The 27,893-nt window shown below is 33.5% G+C and overlaps 1 protein-coding gene across 4 annotated transcripts in view; it reads right to left on the bottom strand.

Moving 5' to 3' along the window:
* The window catches only part of atl (atlastin GTPase), a 254,971-nt gene extending 231,015 nt beyond the window's left edge, over positions 1 to 23,956 (bottom strand). The window contains exons 1-2 of one of the 4 annotated variants that reach the window (XM_085807530.1): positions 23,819 to 23,933; positions 5,248 to 5,489 (exon numbers count right to left, since the gene is read on the bottom strand). The gene's annotated coding sequence lies outside the window, so the exon portion shown is untranslated. The other 3 variants (XM_085807529.1, XM_085807534.1, XM_085807531.1) reach the window with 3 other exon arrangements.
* Between the last annotated feature and the right edge of the window lie 3,937 nt (positions 23,957 to 27,893).

The raw sequence follows: 27,893 nt of genomic DNA, 5'->3' as shown, positions 1-27,893 counted from the left end.
TATCCACGCCAATATTCGATAACATGCTACGTGTAGTTCACTTCTAAACTTTGCGATGAGAGAGAATGCTTTATGAACGTCAAGCAGGTATGTTTTTCTATGGAGACGTTGAAACAACGATATAGTTGTAAAACTGCGGCGTTTATAACGTGTGATAGAAGCAGAAATAATTATCGTTTCCTATGTTTCTACGATAAATATAATCCCGGCGCATGTAAATCATCGAATGTCAACGAATAAAGTTTTGAATTTTCATGAATAAAGTTTTTTTTCGTATAAATTTGTACTTTAATTACAATCCTTTGTAGTATAAATTTGTACTTTAATTACAATCCTTTGTTGAAAAGTCCGAAATCCCAATATTTTACCTTTTCTATGCCTTTTGCCTATAAATAAATAAATAAAATAAATTATTCACCTCTTTGCTTAATAAGAAAAAGAATAATATAAAAATTCAGGAAAAGGAGGGAAAAAATTCTTCACATGGGGAGTCGAACCCACGATAATCGAATTACTAGTCCGAGCTCTTACCGCTACCCCAACCGCTGCTTGGCAACCATGCTAACGTAAATGGCTTATACGGTGCAAGGGGAAAGCTGCGTTAACAGGGTTTTTTTTTTTTTTTTTTTTTTTTTTTTTCCCCAAACGCTTAGCCATCTGGAGTTCCCACTTCGGGTACTTTCATTTCTAGCCAAGCATTCTAGCCTGCATGTCCAATAAATTTGAGCGAAATCGGTAATGACGAGTAGGAAATGCCTCCTTGTAAGCGCATTTGATCATTGTGAAATCGTCGGAGGCCCAACGAATGGGTCACTTAATTTCGAAAGTAGCGCAGATACTCCGATTTTCGCGCACCACTGTGTCAAGAGTATATAGTGAGTACCTCAACTCCGGTAAAACCCTCCCTCCCAGGGTCACCTGCCGCGGACAACAGCGTGTAGATGACCACGGTGTATAGACGTGTCATAATGCGACAGATCACCCGTCAATTGAACGCTGGTGCGCAGCAACGGGTAAGCTGCCACACCAGACAAAACCAGCTCCTCTCAGTGAGGTAGAGGAGTCATCGTCCAACGAGAGTCCCTCTGATGACTGTACAAAACATGGCGTAACGATTAGCATGGGCGCGGGAATATCGCCAGTGAACCGTAAAATATGAAAAGATATTTCCTGGAGTGAGTGATGAGTCGAGTTTCACTTTGGTACATGCCGGTGGCAGATTTCGTGTACGGCATAAACCACATGAAGCGATGGACCCTGCGTGCCAGCAGAGGACTCTTCAAGCTGGTGGAGGTGGTATTCTTGTCTGGGTTTGTTCACATGGACTGAAATGGGACCCCTGGTACATGTGATACCGTCTCTCACATGTGAACGCTACCGGGATATCATTGACGACCATCTGCACCCGTATGTTCGTTTTTGACAGCCCACTACAGAGATTATTTTTCAAAAAGACAATGCACCGTGCCATCGCTAGCGAACTGCAGCGGAATGGTTGGATGAACATCCTGAGATTCCACACATTTGAACGTGCTTTCCTGGCCATCAAAGTCACCTGACCTGAATCCGATCGAGCACATCTGAGAAGATATTGAGAGAGATGATCGAGGATCCGACCGCTTTCCATATAAATCTTCGTGAATTGCGGGAGGTTGTTCAGGAGTCGTGGATACGTATAGCTTCCCATCGCTTCCAGTTCTTGTCGAGTCCGTGCAAAGAAGAATCGCATCTGTCATCAAGACAAAAGGTGGTGCTACGCGATACCTGACAAGTGTTCCTAATTCAATAGCTCTTCAGTGTAAATGCTTCACTTCAACAACATAACTTATAGCAATCGCAATTCCCACTCGTCTCGCTTTCGTGCAATACAGATTCCTAACGCTCTCAAACTGCATTACCTCATCTATACTATTACATGTCAATTTCAAAACACATTTTAACGCCAAAATAGATACGCTGTTTCACAAAATATCGCAAAAGTTAACTTTAAAAGGAAAAAGTACCAATGGCAGAAAATTGCTAAAAGTTCCAATGATAATCACAGCCATGCCTAGGTATTTTTTCACCTGAGGCAAAGAAATAAATACGGGCCCCCTATATAAAATAAAATTAAATGTATATTTTCATATTCAACAAAATTAACTATAATAAATCATACACCATAACTTTTTGTAATATCTGTAATCATAATTTTATATATTCAGAAATAAGTTACTTATTTACTTAATTTATATGCCATAGCAAAAATAGTGATATTTGATGAACAGATACGACAGAACTAAACTGTATTCCTGAATTAGCCTCAAAAGATCTGATTTTGATATTCTGATGGAATATCTGAAGCATTTACATCATTTGGAAATTTAAATACTAAGTCGATCCTTTTTAAAATACCTAAAGCATCCCCTCCCTTACGTAGTCAGTCCTCGTGAGCTTTGCCAAACTCAACCTAGCATAACTTTTAAAATACCTAAACCCAATGACATTAACCAGTTAGGAATTGGAAATCGGAAGCTATCTCGTATAATTTTTGATATCTTCATTTCAGCTGAGATTAAAATATCTATTATATGTTCAATGAAAAATTATCTTCCTGAAAAATTAGTTCTTTTATCAATTTATTCCTGAAATTGTTTTCTTAACCTTTCTTTTTAACTTTGCAGAAAACCGGGAATTTTGTTGAAGGAGGGAAAGATGCCTTTCCTGGAATTCGAACTTCATTTCTTCCGCAGCCCAGCATACTTCCAGTTACATCACAAGGGCATGCAGAGCGAAAGGAGAAAACTTTTTACATATTTCCTCCACATTCTGTTGATATACTTTACTTTCAAGCTAAATTTTTTATAATCCTCAAGACTATTTTCTGTAAAGACACGAGACAAATTTTCTATTATGTTTCTTTGTTTAATTCACAGCGGCAAATATACGAGGACTATTTGCCTAAGGAGTGGATGCCTTCGTGAAGGACTTTCTAAGGGAAACAAACTCGAATTTACATTTCTCGGGTTGAAAACAATGAAATCACCACTGCAGCAAACCCATTTACTGCCATTCGATATTAGATTCCTCTATTAAGCATATAATTTGTTATATATATATAGAACTTGTGATGCAAGGCTTTATTTACATTTTTTTCTCATGCAGTTTTCAATTCCACGATGGCATATATAAAATCTTAGCTTTAAGAGGCTATTAGTTTCAACATATTGTAATGATTTATCATCTGATGCCTTATAAACTTTTGAACTTTGCATAAAGAATTAATAATGAGTTGAAAATTATATAAAATACATAATGATTTGTTGCCTCATTTTAAACATTAAACAATGAATAATTAATTAAATTTCTGATTTGATTTTGTTAACTGATTAAAGTAAAGCCCGCAAGCTGAAGTGCTAAAAATATACTGCTCTATTTAATGACTTGAATTTATTATTTTAAAACGGTGCTTTTCGATATGTTTCAAAACTGAAAGTTAACTAGCATAATTTTAAAGCTTTTTTTTTTTTTTTTTTTTAAATCTGGCAGCTAATTTGCATCTTTTCTTGCTTTTCACCTGAGGTTAAGTGCCTCACATGCCTCACTTTAGTCCCGGCTCTGATGACAATTCTTCAGTGGGCCAGCATGAATGGAACTGAACGATTCAGATTTCTGGTGACTGGAAAATTTAAAGAGAAAAGATGCTTAAAAAAAGGAGTTGAAAAGTCTTTTCCATAAACCTAACTATAAGATGTGGTTGGTATCGGAATTGTCTAAAGTGCTATAAAATGAGGGACAATGAATTTTTTTGCAAAAATTCTACTCGACTGACACTGCACACAGATGCGCTGAAAATTACTATAGGTCAAGACAACCTTTCCAATTTCGAAAGCATCTTCTACTGAACAGCGTATGGACCAAGAAGCTCATTTTAGGTATTATGGAGGAGTAGGACAGAATGATAGACTGTTGTTTACCTTATAGATGCAGTGCTAATGCTAACCCTGGCAACTTGTTACAGAACCATCATCTGAAACTGTTTTGAGAGGCTGAAACAAGTATTTACTTATTAGAAAGTAGCTATATGATAATGAAAAATTAACATTGTCAGAATGTGATAAACATGTTGTGATAGATTGGATTGGATGAGATATTTGATTAGGACAAAACACACAGGATTTTGTACAGAAAACTGGTTCAAATTCACCAAAACTTCAGCCCGGGCCGAACTACCGATATTTAGCACTTTTATTCATTTGCCCACATTAGGTGATAGAAATTAAAAAAGAAATAAATAATGCATCGATGATTTTTTTTTTTCCTGATATTGTTCATAAATATAAAGAAATGCAACACATGACAGAGAATTTCCAGTCATGCGGATGCCAAAGAAGCGATAAGTCGTTTTAAGCTTTTACCTACACAAACTGTAGAATTGAGAGTCGTTTCCCTCTTTTCTTTGAGGGGGTAGAGGAATATATATATATATATATACTATATCAAGCAAGGTAGTAATTACAATACTGAATGACCAATTTGGTCTAGAAAACATCTTGCGCAATATGCTGCAAAATAAGTAAATTAGAAATTGTAGTAAGCTCGCCTAAAAGTTACCAGGAGCTGTTGCTCCAAAAAGTTCAACACATTTTAAAAAAATTAATACATATGAAAATCAAACCATTTAACATGTAAAACATTAAAAAACTAAATCAGATTAAAAAAGTAAGCGGAAAATGGTAAATTAGCCTAACTCGACTTCCAAACTGGCTTTTCAAGGGAAATTTTATTTGTTTGAACGTCAAATCAAGCTAACCCCATTACGCGTTTCGCCGAAACAGACAATTGAAACTTTTTCGCTACAAAAATTTTAATTTAGACAAAGTGTCTTGGAAAATTTTAATAGTCTCAATTCTCTGTTCCAATTTCCCGACGCGTCCGCACAAAATGACACATTAAGGTGTAAAAATATGTAAAAACTATTCCGATACATCTTAAATCTAGTATCTAAAATAAAAATAAAAATAAAAATAAAAACACAAATAAATAGCGGTTTGCTATTAGTCCTAAATATACAAAAACATACGGGCTGGGCCTGCAAGCTTAAAGATTTATAATTTTATAGATTTTAGAAATCTGTAATGAAAATCTGTAATTAAAATAAAAGAAAATTAAGATGAAAACCAACAAAGTGGGTCTTGCTAAGACCAAGAAAAAGTTGTAGAAAAGATGCTTAAAAAAAGGATTCATAATTATAAACAAAAAACTGACCTGTGGTGATGCAGAGCTCTCCCTCTTAAAACTATGTTGAAAAGTAGTTGTAATTTCCTTCTGTGTCCTTCAGTCGTGTGACGTATGTAGGGGGGAGCGATATTCTGTGGGCATCAGCCAATACGAAAAGATTGTCCGTTAGCTGCAACTCGTCTCCAATTATCGAAGGGGGTCGGAAGACTCGGAAAAACGTGAAAAGATTACAAAATGGCGTCTGACATGTAGTTGGAAGAAAAAATTGACTGAAAGTGAAAATGGCTAATTTAGCTAAAACTACAAAACTTGGCCACAAAAACAAGAGTAAAAGGAAAAAACAGTCATTTGTTAAAAAAGTCGTAATTCTTCAAGTTAGCGGGCGATACTATATATATATATATATATATACTATAGGATATTTTGTGTGGGGTGATGTAGAAGAATATGATGGACAAGGCATAAAGATGTATTTGCCGTCAAAATCGGTTGCACACTTACTGACAAAACATTCTTGAATTTAAAATACACAGCTCAACCGGCGCAAAACGCGCGTCCGCTTTTTAGTAATTACATTTGTACTTTTTACATTTTTATAGCAACATATTACAATAAAGAGAGAAAAATGGCGGAATGCATGTTAGCAGAACTGAGAAGCTAAGAAGAAATATGTATGTTACACAATATGGATGTTAACGAAGTTACAATTCCTGCTTTATTTTGGAAATTCATTAAAGTTTTGTTTCACAAAAGTTAACATTATTACTGGTTAACCCTTTTCGGCATGCTACCTTTTAAAGTCGGAGTTTTGATTTAAAAAAAAAAAAAAAAGGTAGACAGTCTAATTAGGCCTAGAGGAGTATACAAGTAAAATTTTATGAAGATAGCACTTATCGTTTTAATTCTGTGGCACACTGATTGAATAGAGCTTCGAAAAGAGTGCTGAAACGAGCATTGTTGTCAATGAATTCACCGATGAGATGCGGAGAAACAAAGAATACAGACTTTCCAGTTGTTCTAAATTATCGGTGAGCCCGGTCTGGGCACACTTAAGGTAAAAATTTAAAACTAATAAAGAATAAAGAGATTAGCATACAGCCAAAAAAATAACATAGAAATTTCTTTTCAAACAATTCCTTTTATACCCTAAAAAAATCTGGAAGATTTCTTTGAAAAATGAGGGTCTTAAAAAACTACACATGGCTAAAATATATGGACTGGTTTGTGTTAAGCTGCCATCTACTATAAATAAAGAAGGTTCAAACTAACCTATAAATCCTTTTTCATTCAATTTTTCTAGGTGTGCCGCAAAGGGTTAAAAAAGACTTTTCACGTTATATAAGAACTAGTAAGCCCCCGATTCTCTAGCGAATCGAATAAACGAAAGCGTGAAACTCGCTAACTGAAATACATGCGAATGAGAATGAGAGAATTAAAAAAAGATAATAAATGCAACTTTGAAGTTGTATATACATTTTAAGACTTGGCGATAAGATTAAAAAAATATTAAACGAAATTGAATAACAAATAAATAATATTAAATGAACATTAAACGAAGGTAGATCAATTAAAGTACAACTCTGCGCAACAATAAGCAGTAAAGTTAACAAAACAAATCAACTCACGATTTTAATTAAAAACTTCACTGTACACAATGTTTCGGGTATAAACCTTGTTAAACCTTAATGTAAATACAATACACACAGACGTCAAGTAAAAGTTCACCATTCATAATTATATCTATCTATTTTACAAGAAAATGTGCACTTTGACAGAATGACATTAAATGGTTTATCGTGCATAATTACTACCATATAGTGAAACTGAGAAACGAAAGAAAAATATATAATAATTTCAGAAAATTGTACTAATTACCCCTAGCATTAAAGTTTTGTCCTTAAAATTAGAATTATTATTCATGTTGCTTGGTAAGTGTAATTTTTTATCACATTTTTTTTTTTTTTTTTTTTTTTTTTTTTTTTTTTTGCGAGATCCTTTTTTCTTACCAGATTAGACACTGGATACCAAAAATTGGTACCTTGAAAGTTTATAACAGTGAGTTTAAATGCACTTATCGATTCCATTTATTAATCTTATAGTGAAAATAAATTCGTCTTCATTAGTTAACTGGCCGTTTTGAATTTCCCTCAAGGCTTATTTGTGATCTACTGACCCATGGAAAATTTAAACTGACTAATCGGTATCCCTCCAGTCTCAGAAGATGGAAAAAAAAAAAAAAAAAAAAGGATGCATATCACATAATGTTTTTAAATATTCAAAAAATTTTCAACATAATTTGCTTAACACAAATATTGATAATTTTTAATGCCACTGCAAGGCAATGATTACAAAATCCGGTTTAAGCTAGAAATAAGTATAAAATCAATGATTTATTTCAGGTTTTTTAACTAATTTTCTTTAGTAATCATATGGAAAGATTAATGCTACAATATGAGATATTATTTTTATAACATATACGAGAACTCAGGAACCTCAAATTAGACACCGGGACCATTTTCCGCTTACCAAAGAACACTTCAGTTCATCCTTTTTCTAAATTCTCTAGCATAAAATTGCACTTACAATTAATTTTTCACTCAACAAACGGTTTCTTCAAATACTTAAACTTCATATGACACAAAAAAATTCAATGAAATCTCTGATCAGATTTTACACAAATATGAAATTTGACTATTGAGAAGAAGGCATTAAGGTTTTAAAAATTTGATAGCGCTTCGTTCCACATGTCTAAAAACAAGCATTTTCTTCAGTACTATAAACAAGTTTTACGGAAACTAACTGTTAAATCCTGTAGATCTAATACTGCCTCTATCCAGAAAATTATACTTTTATGTATATACTTATCATATTGTGTGTTCCATTTTGCCGAAGCAAAACACCCATCTCGTTAAACTTACATTTAAAATTATGCAACTTTAATGTTTCATACTCAGAATTACTAACATACTTCTATTAAAGCCATAAAGCAGTTGTCAATGGATTTTCTGCTCCAAATAAAATCATTACAAAGTAAAATTACTTGATAAAAAATTTATAGCACAACAAAAAATGACAACTGTCAGAATAGAATAATTTTGTATACTTATTTTTGTACTTTATTTTAATGAAGGAAAAGAAAATAATTGTAAGACTAAAAATAGTCACTTAAAACTGTTACATTCACAAATACAGAATAATTTAATTACATACTACGCAGGCTGTGCTATTTAAGTACATGGTATGCAAAAAATTAAGAACGAAGTGAAGAAAATGACGTAACAGCAAAATGAACAAGCAGAAAACTGATCAAAAGACTAGTCAGGACATCACCTAGTATTCGATACAGTATGGCATATGCACATATGCAAAATGACACCAGATAAGTTATTCTCACAAACAACAATTAATGAAAGTCTATTTTGCTGTAAATTATCAATATGTTTAATTTATACATGATACTCCCTATACAGTACTGAAAATGTACAGTACAGCTGGGTCAGGCATCGCGGGGTAAGCAATAAGCCATTATTTTATGTCAATGTTTAAAGCACCCAGGGAAGGCAATTTGGCATTTTTGGCTTGAATTCTGAGCACAATAATAAAAACCCACATACAGCCTTGTTGATCAAGAATTTCTTGCTAAGCACAAAAGTATGGCATTTCCACACCCAAGCTGCATAGTGACTTAATTTACCACTATGCAGTTTCTCCTTCTCCTCTCAGATGGAGATGTTAAAATGAAAGTTATATATGAACCTTGAACTTATCAAGAAAAACCACAAGATGAGATGATAATGTTTTAACTCATATAGTCAACATAACAGAAAATAATTTCTCAGCCTGCATCCAAAACTTTCAAATACAACTGCAACAAAGTATTCATAGCATTGAGGATTTCAATCAAGGATAACAGGACCATTACTTGGCAAACTGAATATTTTATTTTTTACAGTAAAAATCTTATAACTTTTACAGCAAATACTGCCTAAAGAAATAGCAGAGTTTTTTTTTTTCCTTTTTAATATATAAATAATGTGCAGTTAATGTTATTTCATTATCTACTAAAAGTCAAAGACATTCCCAGCAAAGTTAAAAGTTCATTGATGCTGATCTAGAGAATTTGAACAATTCTGCCATAAAGCTTCAGCATTTTCACTCATATATAAATATATATCAAACGTTCAAAGATGAAATCTGAAAACGAAGTCATAAACATGTTGAATTCTACAAAATTGTTGTAGGAGATAACAGCGTGATATCACAAACATTCATTTCCGCACAGTTTTAAGATTTGTGGTCAAAAGTTGCTTAGCTGAGTGCTCTGCTCAGATCAAATATATTAAAAATTCCAATAGGACAATCACAGAAGGTATGGTAAATCTCTTATCCATACTAAGAACAGGAGCAAATGAGCTGCATAAACTTAGTTTGAAGATCTGATGAAAGACATTTCAATTTGCAAAAAAGATAAAGGAAATAAATTTCAAATATAAATTATTGGGGGGGGAGCATTTTACTCTTAAGTTTTACTTCCTTCTGAAAAATAAAATTTATTTTAAAATGTATTATTGCTTATATTTTGAATTAAATAAATAAGTAGGTATCAAATAGGGTTTCATAAATTTCATAAATCTTAACCCGTCCTTTGCTCAGCATTAACTAACTGCTTACAGACTGATTCACAAATAAACACAGTTGTAAAAACATACTGACCACTATGCTAATGATTTTTTACATGTAATGCACATACAACTGCTTTGCAAACTTGTTTTTAAAACAGCCTGACTAGTAAAGATAGCAAAACTTTGTTTAGGAGATAAAGTATCCATTATCTCTGTGCATTATCACCATTCATGCAAGCATCTTCATCTTGCAGGTCACATTGACAAGATTCATTTTTAAGTTGCAGGTTCATTTTCTTAACTTGCAGGTTCATTTTTAAGTTGGTGTACTCTAACAGAACTGTTATTTTAAGACTACCTTATTCAGAGTGAGGAATTTGAAATTTAATTTTTAAAAAGAACTAATATTATTCCCAAAACCCCATTATTTACATTTGATTTTAAATAGCACCAATATAACATCTAAAACAGTAATGTAACAAATAACATACAGAGTTAAACAGACATAACAGAAGGCAGGAGGCAGTGCTACAACGTGAATCACAACTCTGTATCATCTTTAAGTATTTGCATGTAGATCTGAATAGCAACTTAATTATGAGGCATATGAATGTGCAGAAGAATATAAGATAGGCATCATTCATTGTTTTCCTGGAATGATTTGGAAAAATATGCAAGAGACTGCATTGGCTTTGGACAGAACATGGGTCTATTTCATGTTGGTTGTGACTTCCGTCCTTTCATAGGAGGCAACCTATTAAGTGCTTCCATAATGAAATGGCCACCACTTCTGGCCTTTGTAGGGGTACAAAGCTATTAAATAAAGCGCCTGGCCATTAAAAAAAAAAATTCAGTTGTGTCCTTAAGCTTAGAAGCACTTTGGAAATCAGAATTTGTGATGTAAGTCTAATAGAATAACATTTTTCTGTAAAACTAACATTAGTGATCTTGGTGTGAGACTGTGTATTAGGTACCTTGCTATAATGTTTTAATGCACAGTGAATCTACTAGGATATGGTGGAATGAAATGCTTGCTTCTGTGGATGTTAATAAGTGCAGATTTTGCATAATTGGTTATTTGGCTAGCTTTCCATTCTAAAGATAACCTTTCCTAAGGCAGTAATTTATTTCATGATGCTTACTTTTGTTCTCAAAGTGCCCTTCATTTCTTTATATGTTAAAACTTCTGCTGGAGGTAGTCTGCAGTGATGCTCTTTAAGGAGTGGACATGCAAATACATAGCAGTCAGTAGCTCCTCTTTCTCTGGTGACACAACAATCACTGCTCACTGTTTCTTGCACATAAGTATGTGAAGAAAAGACAATAACCTGTAATGTATTGGTTGATACAAAAATTGTTATAGGATTTGAAACTATTAACAAAAGGGATAAGTTCTTGGATTCAACTCCTTTGATCTACATTGTCCAACCTTTAATAGATACACTTATGTTTTTATGAGAATGAATCCCAGGACTGGTACCAGAGTCAACATCACTGTCCTAGACATCAAAATTTACAGAAAGCGAAATTTTATAGGCACTGGGCAGCAACATGTCTACTGCCTGCCTTAATGACCCCTAAATATTTCCCAGGAAGCTACCAATGCACTATATTTAATCCTAGAAAGCATTCGTAAATTTTATGACATCACCTGGCATTTTCCCTAAATTCCCAAACTCCCGTTTGAATAGATCATTCATCCTTTTGTGTAAACTTATTTGACTTTAAAAAACATGCATTCTGCATTACTTGGATCGTTTGCTTATATTATTCAATTACAATGCACGAGGTGTTCGAAAATTTTATGAATGTTTAGCTTTTATGCAGGTTATAATTTTGAAGTTCAGCTCAGTTATTTTTTTCTTAATTTGCTTGTTTGCCAAATACATGATTGATGCTTTTCCTTATGTTGGGAAGTCTACAAATACTAAAAGTCTCCCATTATTTAAATATTTTGTAAAAGACTTGAGTTAAGTCTATACATAAATCAAATTGTCATAAAACCATGAACAGCTAGTTTACTTCTGTTTCAGAGGCCACTGAGCTTTTGAAACCACCTTTTAATTTTAACATGACTGAAACTTTACAAAAGAATGAACCAGAAATTCCAGATGAATGTCTGAAGGTAAAAGATAGAAAAGTAGGCACATCTTCTATTTCTTGGTTTGCTTTGACAATAAAATAATTCTCCTGTCTTGCAAGCATAAGCCAAATAAAGTAATCTTCCTTCTTTTAACGACACATAGTGATAAAGCCATAATTACAGATAGTAACAAATCAGATACTGCCTTCTGTAAAGTGCTACTTTAAGTTGTTCAATTTGAACCAAAACTTAATTGACTCTTTATATGAATGAGGAAAACATAAATTTTTGGAAGTTCATGAAAGAGTTATTGTGGATGAAAATATCATCACACACAGATGCACAGACACACAGATATCATTCTGAAAATAGTAAAAACATGTTGTGGGCACCCTAATCCATGCTTACACACTGGAAACTCCTACTGAATTTTTGGATGGAAAACATTACCTCCCCTAAGAGAGATAAATAGGCATTTTTGTGTTTTCCACCCCCCCCCCATGAGAAGTAAACACAAGCCAGTTTTCTAGAAAATGCTTTACAAAGGCACATGTTTCCCGCAAAAAACAGTCATCTGCATGCTTTTTCCTAATCAGTTGAGTAAACCAAATTAAAAACTTATGAATGATCAAATATTTCAAAGTGAGGCAAATATTTCATTATTAATTATGAATGACCAAATATTTCAAAGTGAGGCAGAAAAATCAATGTTATGTACTTTATGTAGATGTTATGTACATGTTATGTAGATAATTTTCAGCTTATTATTATTCATTAACAATTACATAAATGTGAAAAAATTACACAAAGCATCAAATGATAAATCATTCAACAGGCCGAAACTAATAGCCTCTTGAAGCAAATCCATCTTAAATTCCATATAAGTTATCTGCATGGAAATTATTCTCGCAAGAAATAGAAAAAGGAAACAAAGTCTTACAATAAAGAATTATAACAACACATAAAACTGTGCAATTACAAGATGAATTAATCTGGGTTCGAATTCCAGCTGCATGGTCATTTTTGTGGTTTTTTCCATTAATTACGAAGGCATCCTTCTCCTTAGGCCGATAGCTTTGGTATACTTTAGCATGCTGAATTAAATAAGTAAACAGAAGAACTGTCTCTTTCTTTGCAAAAAAATAAGAAGAAATATGTTTAAAAATTAACTGGCATTTGAGTTTAGATTTAAGTTAAAAACAAGATTAAAATACTTTAGGTTGATATTCTGGAACAATGTTTAAATACAATTACAAGAGCTTCCACAGATGACCTGTCTACTTTGCCAGAATCCATTCTTGCTCCACTTAACAAAGCAGACGGGTCACCTGCGAAAGCTATGGTACTTTTATTTATGTTTAAACTTGTGCCAGCATGTCAACACACAGGAAATACTCTTTAAAAATGTAAAAAAATTTACCATTACGGATGAATACATTAACAGAATTTACTGAGAAGTGGAAAGAAAAGTTAGAAATCAGTCAAACATCAGCTGATAAAAGAATTAATTTTTCAGAAAAATACTTTTCCATTAGAAATAAAAGAAGTGACAGACGTTTCTTCTAGCAACTAAAATGAGAATATGAAAAATTATGCAAAACATCTTCTAAATCTGCAGTTTCAAATTGGCATAAAATTGATTTCCCTGAATTTAGGCATAAAAAAAGCAGCTTATCACTTAATACTTGAACAACTAAATGATATAAATGCTACAGCAATTTCATCAGAATAATCAAGATTTAAAAATCCTGCTATTTTAATAACCACAGATGCTAAAGTAAAATTACAGCTTTCAAAGATAATTTATGAATACAGTTTAATTCAACTGTATCTGCATTCAGAAATTGCATTAAGAAAGTTTTTAACAAAAGAACGCATGCAAATGTGGCTATTTTGTCTACAAAACATGAATTAAGTAATCAAGTAGATTTTGAAAAGAACTATTGATTATTTTTCCTTTATTAAAAGCAAGAAAAATTAAATTAAAAATAATAAAAAAATCTGAAAGCATTTACATTTTACATTATGCCCAAAAGGGACTTTTTTTAATGTTTTGTGTGTTACCTTTATTTATTAAATACCATGGTCTTCGCACTTAAACCACAAAATCCAGTTCAACAGCAATATTGCAAAATAATTTTAAAATGAGCATATCTTTAGAATTTCAGATACACATTCTCGTGCGCTAAAGACAAAATGTTTTTCTTTTCCGTGCAGTGTTGCCATTGCTCGCTTTCAAATTATTGAGTTTGTTAATCAAAAATTCATTAAAGTTTTACAAAACATGAAATAGATAATAAAACAAATTCCAAATTTGGGTTGGCTAAATGGAAAGACAAGTAATGAGACGCTCAACTAACGAGAATATTTAAAAATTTAGTACCCAACACATTTAATGAAAAATTTAAAAAATGAGACTTGTAAAGACACCAAACACGAATATGATGATGAGATGGAACAAATGAAAACTGTTGCCAAACAAAGTGATTAAGCATCCTAAAGGGGCTATCACACGTCGGTTTGTTTCGGAAGAACAACTGTTTGGAACAATTTTTCTGCTTTGTCACAACAGCCAATCAAAACAGATCGCTTTGGGGTTAACGCAGGGGAAACTGGTTCCCCACTACAAACAAGCTGATAGCTGATTGGTTGAAAACGAACAACCTGCAATTTTTTTGGAAAGGAAGGAAAAAGTCGCGCGTCTTTCTTTCAATAGTAAACCAGGCAGAAAAATTGTCCGAAACAGTTGTTCGTGTGAAACAACGCTGTGTGATATGGGCCTTAATGAACAAGCATGATGCCACAATTCAATTTAAGTAAACCTGATAAATTCTGGATAAGGCAGATTTTTGGAGGAAAGGTAATAAGTTAACTGTTATTTTTCTGTTTTTCCCTTGGATTTTAAAAAGTGATTTAAATTTAGTACCTTCCCAAAATGTAACAGTAGTGTGTAGTGAAGTATTCACAAAATTAAGGGATCTTGGATCAAGAAAAGTGTGCATTAATGGCAGGAATGGATTAAGACTTTTAAGGGCCGTTCCCACTGGGGTTTATCTGAGCTAACGGGGACAACTAATGTACCTGACCCATCTCCAAAAGCAGTTTTTTCCCCATAGGGCAGCAAGTTGAAAAATCTGAACTGCAGACGTAGCAGTGTTAGTCGGTACATGGAACTGACTCTGTTAGCTCAGATAAACCCCAGTGGGAATGGCTCTAAGCAGTTAAAAGATTTTGGTTCCCATAAATTTATGACATTTTTCCCCCATTACTTCTCTCTCAATCTTGGTCCATATATTTCATGCTAAAACTGGCTCTGAGAAATTGTGATGATCCTCTTTCACGAGTCCCTAAGCACCTTTCCTTGATATTCTAAGTATGCACAAGATAAGCACAAACTTAGGACCTACTGGTTAATTCAGCTCTGGTTAATAGGAACGATATGCATCTTTATTTGAAAGTGGATAAACAATCACAATATAAAGTGAAAAATTATGCTAAGCAATTTAAGTTTTTTGTATGCTATGTCTGCAACTTATAATTCTTGATTATCTAACTAAACAGCCAACAATCAGTTCTTTCCTCAGCTTTCATTGTAGATGAGATTTCATAATTGAATTAGTTACTTTTCTTTCACAGGCCTATGAAAATATGTTAGCTTTTGTAATCAAAGTTATCTACAATTTTTGACTGGAAATTTCTTCTTCTAGTTATTTGGCTTTTCTGCTGTAAAGTGTATATTTTAGAAGTTAATTCTTGATTATCTAACTAAACAGCCAACAATCAGTTCTTTCAAACTTCTGCTAAAATAATTATCACAGTTTTGGCAGGCTCTCCTCAGCTTTCATTGTAGATGAGATTTCATAATTGAATTAGTTACTTTTCTTTCACAGGCCTATGAAAATATGTTAGCTTTTGTAATCAAAGTTATCTACGATTTTTGACTGGAAATTTCTTCTTCTAGTTATTTGGCTTTTCTGCTGTAAAGTGTATATTTTAGAAGTTAGACCATCAAGAATTTCCAATTATTCGGCATTCAGAATTTCTCGAGCTTTCACTGCATATATATATACTTATATATAGGATGTTTAATTAAATACAAAACAAACTTAGATAATAGAATACAATCATTTTTATCATAGAAAATATGCTTGAAAATAAAATGCAAAGGTGTTAGAAGGCATCTTGCTTACCAGCAAGAAGCAATTCAGTATTTTTCCACATACATATGTCACAATTTCCCATTCCGAGGTGATGAATAAGTACATGACTGGTCAAAAAGTCAATATTTTATTTCTGGACTCAGCGGGAGAGGTCCACAGTTTCTCTCTAGAAGTCTTGCTAGAATTGCAGAAAGGTATTTCCGCATCCAGATGGTGGTTCATATGTTCCAGCATGATAGACTGCCGGATCATTTTATTACAAGACATCAAGAATTATCAGGATATTATCCTTTCAAGCTATTAGACTGGGTCATGTGATCCTATATGTATGCTCCCATGATCACCTAACTTGCCATGTCGTACACTTTATCAACATCTTAAGAACCTTATTTAGAAGACTTTCCTTGAATTTAATAAGGAACTCATTTCCAAAATTCTAGTTGGTGCTGCAGCTGTGTGTGATATATTTGGTGTCATCAAGAAAGTCTGCCAATTTCTTTACTGTAGTTGTGCATCAAATGCTACTTTTTCAAGCAATTACTGTAATTAAAACTTTTTTACTCATTTGCATCAGTCTTGTGTTTTTATCTCACTTCCTTGGCTTCATTATCAAGTGTCTTCTAGAATCTTTAAACTGGTACTAGATATACAAGCTCACTCAACATCACCTTAAACGAAACATTTCTCAGAAATTTGGCTTTCAGGTTATCCAATTGACTGAATTATGTGAAAACTCGCTCTGGTTAGTCTATATTTTAGGGTATCCCTTGGATTATGGCCAAGCTGTTGCTTGATTTCTGGTAACCTGAGTAGTTTAATGTCACGGAAATCCTGTTATGACATGATTGTGGCGATTTTAACTGATGGGAAAATATTCGTAAGGGCTTACTTGGGTATGGATGTTGGTTAGGAAGTACATTGCTTATTTTATGATTTACAATGTAAAATGCCTGCTGATGGTACGATTAACCTGAAGTTTCTGTACACTTTGGAAGGATTGGAAAAGAAAATATTGATTGACTGGTGTGTAAATGAAGATTTAAATGCCTTCGTTCACCTCTTGGTAAATTATGAGTGAGATTTAAAGATTTCAAAACTAGAGCTCATATCAACATTATGGAAGGTATGTAGGGTGTAATAAAAAGGGATTTTTAAAAAAATGCTACCAACAGTCTGTAGGATATTTTTCATTTTTAATTTTGTGAATTAATATGGCAATGGCAGTATACAGATTCTAGTTTAGATAATTTGGTTAGAGTAGATTTAAGGGTGCCCCTTGGATTATTGCTAAGTTGTTGTTTCATCTATGGTAACCTGAGTAGTTGAATGCTATGAAAACCCTATTATGACATAATTGGTTGCGTGACGCAGTGAATTTGAATGATGGGACGGATTTTGGATAAGAAGTACATTGTTATTTTGTGGTTTACACAATAAAATGGCTGAATGTTGTACGATTAATTTGAAGTTTCCGCAAGATTTGGAATGCAAGGAAAACAGCATTAATTGACTGGTATGTAAATGAAGGTTTACTTAGTTGCCATTATAAGTGTCCTGTTTATAGGAAGGAAATGCGTATGGTCTAATGTTGGAGGATACCTGCACTATGGAGGATACTTTTTACTCTTATTTTTGTGAATTTATGTGGCGACACCAGTATACAGATTCTAATTCAGATAATTTTAGGAAGTTTTTGGATGCTCTTACGTAAATTTGTTTCACTGAAGACAGGGAAATTTGTAAATAAGGTAAGTGGATATTTCCTTTGTGTAGCGCTAAGATGATTTTCCTTTTTTATGTTATTTCATTTAAAATGAAGTTTGTTGAGATTATATATCTTTTGTTGGCTGCTCCTTTGACTTTTCAAGTGAATATAGATCGATGTGTACATGAACAAAATCAAGGAGTGTACAATGGCTAGTTCGTGCAATTCTCCGATTTTTTTTAAAGTGAAAATAGGTCGATGTGTACATGGATACTGAGTTTGTGCAATTCTTTGACTTATTATTTTGGATATGTGTAGCGGTGATTTTTGGTGCAATAATGGTCGCTACACAAAGCAAAATAACAAGTCAAAGAACTGCATAAACTCGGTGTCATGTACAGTTAAAAATTTCCAATTATCACCAAGGGGCACCCGTAAATATATTTTCACCAATAATTTTAAACAGTTTTTGGATGCTGTTAAGAAATTATGTGCGTCACACAAATCGAAGAAACAGAAATTTTAAAATAAGGTAAGTTGATACAGTCAAAAGTCGTTAATTCGGATACCCATAATCCGGACCTCAAAGCTACAAACTTTCTGCGCAAGCGTCACGTTGACTCATGCGCATAGGCTTCTACGCATGCGTGCAAGACCTTTATGGCTGCGCATATGTGTGTGCGCATGCGAATAATACATTTACGCATGCGCGTTTAATGCATAACGGACGGTATAAGCTAAAAATATCTAATTATCTATTTCAGTTAATGTTGCAGATTGCGTTGTTCCTTAATCTTCAAATTGGATCCGGCTTATTACTTTTTGCAGACTGTTACAGCAATTTTATAAAAGTAAGCTTGAACTCTCGATTATGACAAATAGAATTTTTGATGCTGGAGCTTCCAAAGGATCTACAAAGCGAAAGTACGTTTCAATGTCCATCAAACAAAAAGTGGAATTGCAGCAAAAAATGGATAAATGCATATCCTTTGTTTCTCTAACCATTCCGAAATCTGTTTATCAATTTCACGCTGCTCTGCGGCAGGGGGGGGGGGGTGCCGTGGCGCACAATGAATTGGAAGTTGATCTGTCAGCACTATCCTTATATTCAGGGCGGATGTTATTTTATTTGGCTTATAATTCCTTACTAAATGTAGTATTTCATCTCGATGTACTCCGTCTTTGATAGGATTTAAATCAAATTCCTCGTCATCATAATTTGCTTCCGATAGTGAAGAAAGTGACACAGAGGTCATTGAAAATGAAAAAATTTCGATTGACAAATTAGTCGGTATTCTCGACACAGCAATTATAGGACTTGAACAGCAGAACTTTGTAACTGAACAAGAAATTATGTCTGTTTATAGAATTAAAGAGAAAGTATTATCACATAAAATGAAGCAACTTAAACAACTTACATTGAAAGAAATGTTTAATAAAGTAAACAAATAAATATTAAGCTTTTTTTTTTTTTTTTTTTTTTTTTTTTTTTTTTTTGTAAATTTTGATACCCTTTAGATCATAATTGTTCTTTATTTCATAAATTACAGCTTCATATTTTTAATTTTATAATTTCTGCATGCCATCTTACCAGATTTAAACTGATGATTTATAATCCGGAAAAATCGATAATCCAGAATCGACAAAGTCCCGACGAGTCCGGATTAACGACTTTTGACTGTATTTCCTTTTTGAACTGCATAGATTAGATAACATGTATATCCATTCTTGTGCTATTTCCTTGTTTGATTTAAAATGCAGTTTATTGAGATTACATACTTTTGTTTTAATTATGGTTTATTGCATTATGTTTTGGATGCCATTTTACTGGGGAGGGAGTTAGATGTAAACAGGAATAGTGCCAAAAAATTGCCAATTTTCACGAAAGGGTACCCTGAAATATATTTTTACCTAAGTTCTTTGGGAAAAAGCTACAAGGAACATAGGTTTAAGGGAGATATTATCATCTCAACTGTCAAATGTCATGCACGGCTATGTGGGATATAGGTTTCAACAAGAGATGTTTTAGCTAGACACCCTCTACTGGTAAGTGAAGGAGAACAACATTTGTCAGAAAAGTTTCTCTTTAGCATCACGAGTTGTTAGATGTGATAACCCCATTACATTTCATTTGTGATCATGCATTCTCTCTTTTTTTCCCAAACAACTTTTATATATATATATATATATATCTGTGTGTGTGTGTATGCATGCACATACACAGAAATCATTCTTAAAACACACACCAAAGAAAAATGAAAATATGATCATTGTACATTTTATGCTACTGATGCTTTTTTATAAAAAATTACACCTAGACCGATGATAAAATTAGATGGATTAGAGTAGACTTTAAGGTACCCCTTGTATTATGGCAAAGTTTCTATTTCAACTATCGCCAAGTTGTTGTTTCATTTATGGTAGCCTGAGTGGTTGAATGTTATGGAAACCCTATTTTGGTGTAATCAGGTGCATGATTCTGGGAAATTTTGAATCATGGGATACTTTGTAAGCACTTTTGTGGTGTGTGTTGTTTTTATTGCTTAGACAGTAGAATGGCTGAATGTAGTAAGATTAATTTGAAGTTTCTGTATGATTTGAAACGAAAGGGGAAAAGAGCGTTAATTGACTGGTGTGTAAATGAAGTTTTACTTAGTAGCTATTATAAGTGTCCTATATGTAGGAAGGATATGCGTCTAGTCGAACACAAAAACCATTTAGATGGATTTGAATGGGTTTGTAAGAAGAAAGGTTCAGATGTGGTGACGCCAATATACGCATTCGAGTTCAGATAATTTTAGCAAGTTTTTGGATGCTGTTAAGGAATTTTGTGTGCCACAGACTAAAGACGAAGGAACTTCTAAATAGTGTAAGTGGATATTTGCTTTCTGTAGTGCTTAAATGTATAATATGTTTTTCCTTTTTTATGTTATTTTATTGTTTGGTTTAAAATGTAGTTTATTAAGATTATGTATTTTTTGTTTGCCCTTATTGTAGAAGTGGGTGCTCCTTTGACTTTTTAAGTGAAAATATATCGATGTGTACATGGACAAAGTGAAGGGAGTGCACAATGCAAGTTTGTGCAATTCTTGGATAATTTTTTTCCAAGTAAAAATAGGTTGACGTGTACATGGATAAAGTCAAGGGAGTGCGCAATGCCATTTTTGTGCAATTTGAGGATTTTTTTTTAAGTGAAAAATAGGTCGATATGTACATGGATACCGAGCTTGTGCAATTCTTTGTCTTGTTATGGCTTTGTGTAGCGTGCCATTATGCAAGCCAAAATAATAAGTCAAAGAATTGCACAAATGCAATATCTATGTACCGCCAAAAATTGCCAAGATGTACCCTAAAATATATTTTTACCCAGTAAATGTTTTAAGCATGACAAACACTTATTTTAATGACAAACTATGTAATCAATATTATTTATCACAAATTTGTAACCAGTACGCAATTTTCAATATATAGCACACTTTAAATGCAAAAATAGTTAAAGATTTGCTAGTATATGGTTCTTCTCACTTTCTGGAATCCAAAACCATGTGTTGAAAGCTTTCGGAAAAGACATAACCGCGTCTAGTATAACCACACACTGTGATACAGGAAGAGCTTTTAAATCTCTGATAAATACTGATACAGAAGTTTTACTGAACACAGAAGAAGACGACAATAATTTAACTCTTTCACTACGGCCCACCTTTCTTTAAGGCGCTTGTGTGGGACGGAAGGAAATCGAAGGCAGTCACTGTACAGGACGGAGGTTTTGCATCGTTAAGCCTAATTTTATATATATAAAAAAAAAGTTTTGCTTCTAGCTTCGCAATTTTGGGTATCATTTTAGATTATTACTTGAGATCTTATATATGTTAAAATTAGTACTTAATAACGTTTTTTTTTTTTTTTTTTTTCTTTATTTTACACGAAAATATACTTAAAAAATTGCTTATCTTGTAAAATAATTTTCAGAAGTGCTATTCAAATTCATCCAAAGTTTCATTGATAAAATCTATCAATAAAGTTAGTAAAACAACACAATAAAGACTATTTACAGTAAGAAGTAACAAAATTAAAAATGAAAACCGAGTGTGGTAAATCTCAAAGCACGGAGAAGTATCACTTTCTAACTCTTTAGAAAATGAATCATCACTCTCATTTGCGTTAGTAAATGGTTCACTAACCATACGAGGATATTTTTCCTCTGATAAATAGCGCCTTCCCACCATAATAGACTGGAGGTGAGGCTTTCCTAAATAAAAAGAGAAGAAACGGAAATATATCTTAAGGCAATGCAAAACATAAAAAAACTCCACACAGTAACCCTAAAAGACCGTACATAGTAGAGGGAAAAAATAGAAAAAAAAAAAAAAAAAGGAATTGGATATAAATCAGATACACAAATGTTTTGATTAGCATGCAGCGATTTAAAGAGCCCACCTCTGTTTACGCTCCCCCCTCTCTCGCAACAGCTGATGAGTAAAATACCAAAGTCAAGCAGAATATATCAAACTGAAGGTCAGGAACATAAAACTGCGTTCATTTCAAAAGTAATGGACCTATTATGCCATCTAGTGGCTTTCAGAAAAACGTTCCAGTTTAAAATGTGTATACGCATCATCCGTGCTCTGAATGCAATCTCTAGTGATGCATGGATGGGACGCCAGGCTGTAAGAGACATTCTTAGAGAACGCGTATATGGGACCCAGTCCTGAAAGGGTTAAGGTGAAATACTGGTGTACTGTGTGTCCTTGAAGAAATGATAGTATGATTTAACTCATATCACATTCTCTGTAATTATTCCAATACATTATCAAATTCCTTTTTCCAGCAATATTAATGAAACTGAATGGTTTATAATTTGTTGCAGATTTTTTAAATCTATTCAAAAGTATACTTTGTTTACAGTGAATGCAAATAAACTACATTTCATGACTCAAAGTGTGAAACCAGGTATTTTAATTTCAAACCAGTTCTGAAGTCATTTTTCATTATTTTACTCAAGTTTACAAAAAGTTTCCATTTAAATTTATTTAATTCACTGCAAAAATTTAGTACTTTAATATGTTACGAGATATAAAATTCATCACATAAATAAAATGTACCGAAAGTTGTCAAGTTTGTTGAGTTATAATCTAATGAAAATATCCGCAAATAACATAGAGTTAGCATTACTGAACAAAAAGTGGATTATATGAAACCGTACTTCAATAATCATCACAGTTCCTCGAATCTTTATTGCTGACTCTCAGCGATCCTGTTGCGTCTGAGACAAATGAACAAAAGTAATAATATAAATATCTAAGCCTATTACAAAAAGAAATATTTTCTCCTTTTTAATCAAAAACAGAACACAATAAATACGTATGAAAAATTCACAGAAAACCTACTGCTAACACAATTTTTAAAATAAATATTAATTACATAATTTTAATCAAACGATGTGCTGTTATCCAATTTAATTACACATTACAAAACTTTGTGAAATCAATTTAATAACAAGTACGATTATGTACATACAATATATTCGTATAAATCAATTTCATACGAAAGTACAAGAGGTACTTTCGTATTGTACTTTCGTATTGCTATAGAACTGATTTTTAAAAAAAAATTAAAATATGCACAAGAGAAATATAGGAGTGTTATATTTAAAATTCAAATTTCATCGCTACTACGGTTGCAAAAATAAATAAAAGAAACGGAGAAACAAATAAACTTCAGTTTTATACTATAACAATCCTGATAAAATTATTGTACAAGCTTTAAAATTAGATTTCATCCAATAATTTAGAACTTAAAAGAAATGAACGTGAAAATAAGATCTCGATTGTTTTAAATATATGAAAATGTGACAAAAGTTCAAACTTACACATATAAATACCCTTGAAAAGAATTAGACCAATATCATACTTTGATGATATACAGCTGACAATTTGAACAATTAAAAATAAAAAATATGAGTGAGCTACTTTATGAATCGTTGTATGTAATTTTATACACCAACAAAACTTAAGCACATTCAACATACCTTCGTTAGAGTACCAGCTCTGATACCACAAATAACAAGTTCACTTGTTGGCACACACACGAACTGCAAACTTTTAGAAATTTTATAGCAGAAGTTCGGAACTCGTATTTCATTTGCTAGCACTGTTAAGTTTCAACCAATAAGAACGTACGAAGAGAAGACGTCAGTTTACAGAGTACTGTTGTACGATTCCTGCCTTTTGCAGAAAGAGGCTGAATTTTAAATCAAGAGAAAATTCATGTACTGGATTGGGAAAGGCTGCGAGTTCGAACCTCACCCATAACCATTGTAAATCAAAGATATGTAATTTCCAGATTACATTACACACATAATTAAGTCTTACCGACCAGGAAGACACTTTGTCGGTCACCTTTCGGGGCGAATTCAAATGCAACGCTTGTCATGGTAACCGCTCTTGCACTGCAAAACGGCCAATGCTATTCGGATTCCGAGGATGAACACCGAGGAGCAGTGGCGTAGCTAAGGTGGGGCAAGGGGGGACATCTGTCCCTGGGCGCAGCATCCAGGGGGCGCCAAATTAATGCTATGAAATCTTTTAAGGAAATGTTTTCCATTCTTGGCACACAGAAAGGGGCGCAAATTCTTCAGTTGACCCCTGGCGCTGGAAACTCTAGCTACGCCCCTGCCGAGGAGGTAGGACGTGCGTTTGACGCGCTCCCGCCAACGCAGCCGATTTCTGGGGATTTTAGCAATAATAATGAGAATCATGGATATATCGAATATTGAAAATGATGTGAATGTGAACAGTATGAATACTTGTGCCGAGACTTCACCTGTGCAATTGGATAATAAAACAAAGCTGATTGTGACTTTCTACGAGCTGAAACAGCAATATGAAGAAATTCAACGGCAAAAGAGATTCATGAAGCGATCTTCAACGCCGCTGGACTCTATGGATACGAGCAACTTGACAGATGGGGTAAAACATTATTTTTCAAAATTTATGAAATTGCTAATAGCCTTGACGTACAAATTTTCCACCTTCCCCCGACCAGGGATGACTTTATGAAAATGGTCGAGCAGAAGAAGCTAGATAAAATTAACGAAGCTAAAGAGAAAGAAGCTCTCCGTAAGAAGAAATTAAATAAAGCTATTAATAAAGCAAGCCCAAATTAGCGCGTAAGCGTAAAGGGCAAAGTATTGATGAGGACGGTTTCATTACCCCCGTTTCTAGTAAGCAAGGTAAATCCATCGTAAATTCTGAATATGACTATTCTGATGTTGAAATTGTATGTATTGAATTTATGCGAATTCTATTGTTATGGTAGTAAATCAAGTGCAAATGCTAGTGAAAATGTAATATTAAACGAAATTAGCAATGAAAATAATTCTGATAATGCTTCGAAATTCAATATGGCCGCCAAAATGGAGCGCAGTAGCAACATTTCGACCGAAAGGTCAGAGGTTACGATGGCCATCAAGAAAATGTCAAAGGTGAATCTTACAAAAAACAAGTATGAAGCTATCAAAGAGTCTTTGTTAGGCTTGAAGAAAGAGCAACGTACCCCCCCCCGTTTCTACCACTCCTGGCAGCCATGAGGTAGGAAGCGGAGAAACAAGTTCTAGCGAGCATGTGAGGAGCATCCCGCCCCCTCGGCAGCAACGTACTGTTCCGGCAATTCACGTTAAATCGAGCAAGCAGTGGAAGACGCAATTAAATTTTTTTGCGTGAGATTGTCCCCCAATATTCAGAGCAAGCTCAATGGACCTTATCTAAAATTGTTCGTTCAAACCGAGCTTGATTTTCGGGAGGTTACCCGCTGGATGAAAAAGGCTGGCATCCAGTATAAGACTTAAGAACTGCAGCAGGACCGGCCGATCAAAATTGTTATTAGAGGCCTCTTGGTTGAAACCGAAAATCGAGGACGTGAAAGATGAAGTCGAGGCAAGGCTTACGAGGCAAGGCTTTAAAGTGCATCGGTGCGTTCGGCTTACTCAGCCACGTTCCAAACATCCAATGCCACTTGTTTATTTACAAGTACTCCCACACCCCTTCATCGATCATATGTTTGCTGTCCATGGGCCGTATCCTCCTACCATGCGACGAGATCTCGATACGAGAGTGACGTAGCAAGCGATTCCTTCTCGTTCGACTGCTACTAACGATTGAGAGAAAAGAGGTATCCTCAAGCGCCTCTACTGTGCGAAACGTTAAGGCTTTCGCCGATCGAAAGAGGTATTAGCTCCTTCTTCGCACCGCCCACATTTTGACGTCAAACGATAGTACAACAACCAATGAGAAGATTTGTTGAAAAATAATCGTAACTTTATTTATTTATTTATTTATTGTAAACAGATTTGTAAACAACGTATCTTTTTCCATCTCTTTTTAGAATAAGCCGTCATCCCGGATGCGTATTTTTACTTCCTCCATAGGAAACGCAACCCGCGACTAAATTTGGCGATTTACGAGGTCTTGGCGAAATTGTGTGGCTAGCGCATGCGCAGAGATGGACGAACTATCGTGATGATATGTCGTATTTTGCAGCGTGATACTTGATCGCCGATATTTCGTAATGGCGGTTTATATGTAATTGTGCATGTGTCAAACATAATTACTGAAGCAGCAAACTTCACATGTGATTAATGGGGGGCATTAAATACAGAAAAATGGCGGTTCATTTTTCATCAGAGTGTACTTATGGTGCCTTTTTTCATGGCTTGACTACGTGTCGAGCTATTGGCAGTTACTAGCATATGGTTAGCGTGGTCGCATTACAGTTAAGAAAAATATTAGGTATACACGGGGGGAAAAAACTCCTTCAGCTGAGCATGAGCTCATATGATATGATAGCAATGTAGGTAGAAGTGCTTTTTTTCGGCTTATGGAATGCTGGAGTTGTACGTACCATGTCTCAGCACCTGTGTTATTACATCCTTCCTGTAAATTTTTGGGATTTAGTAAACCATGATATTTAATAATGATTACATTTGGTTGAAAGTAAACAATAAAATAATAATGATTCTTTTTAATTTAATAATGATTATTCTTAGTTTAGCCTATATAGTTCAGTATTAATAACTCTGTAACTATAACATGTATATATTTACCTATTAAATAATTCTGTTAAGATATCTGTTGTTTCTTATAAAATATCAAGTGGATGTATAAAAGTTAATAATTATTCATTTTAACAGTTTTTATTTAACTCATTTCATCTTCCTTTGCTTCTGTTGTCTAGTTTGTAACATATATAAACACTTACTAAATGAGATATATTTTCCTTTATATATGTATACAGTGGCTCCGAAAAGTGTTCGTACACTTATGATTTTTATTGAAATAGGGCTCTATCCATTAATTAAAAGTAAACTTTCTGAATGAGATTTTAATAATAAGATCTACAATCTATTCGTAACAAAATTACATGATATATTTTTAAAAAATAGCGAAACTTTATTTTTAAGAAATTAATAATAAAAAAAGACAAACATTTTATCTCACAAAAGTCTTCGTACACTGAAATATTTTTAGATAAAATCAAAATTAGAATTATCGTTTGCCGCTTTTTAAAATTTTTGCATTGTGGTGGCATTTAAAAAATCATTTGCTTTAATTTTTATTGTTTACTTCATAACATTCTATTTATTATTGAAAAATGGGTCGCAGTCGTAAAGAAATTACAAACAGCATTTGAAAATTGATAATTTTTTGATAATTTTGGTAAATCAATTCGAAATATCGCTAATTAATTTATCCCATTCTACAGTGCAGTATGTGATAAAATGCTTTAAAGAAGAAAATTGGATTGAAAACAAGGTAAGAAAATGTCGACCTAGAAAGTTAACTAAACGTGATGAGAGATTTATTATTAGAAAATTTGTGAAAAACCCACGTTTGTGTGCTGTAAAAGTTTCTGCAGAATTTAATGCAAAATTTCCTACTTCAATTTCACCTGAAACTGTTCGACGAGTTATCAGAGAAGATGGATTACATGGGCGTTCGGCCCGTAAAAAGTTTTTTGTTAGTGAGAAAAACAGAAAGCTTAGGCTTTCATTCGAAAAATCAATGATAAATACACCCGAAATGTATTGGAATAATGCCCTATTTGCT

Source organism: Stegodyphus dumicola, chromosome X1, assembly GCF_044657685.1.
Source record: "Stegodyphus dumicola isolate Sdum_Otavi_A_Nest chromosome X1, ASM4465768v1".
Taxonomy (NCBI): domain Eukaryota; kingdom Metazoa; phylum Arthropoda; class Arachnida; order Araneae; family Eresidae; genus Stegodyphus; species Stegodyphus dumicola.
This window is presented reverse-complemented; position numbering and strand designations above follow the sequence as displayed.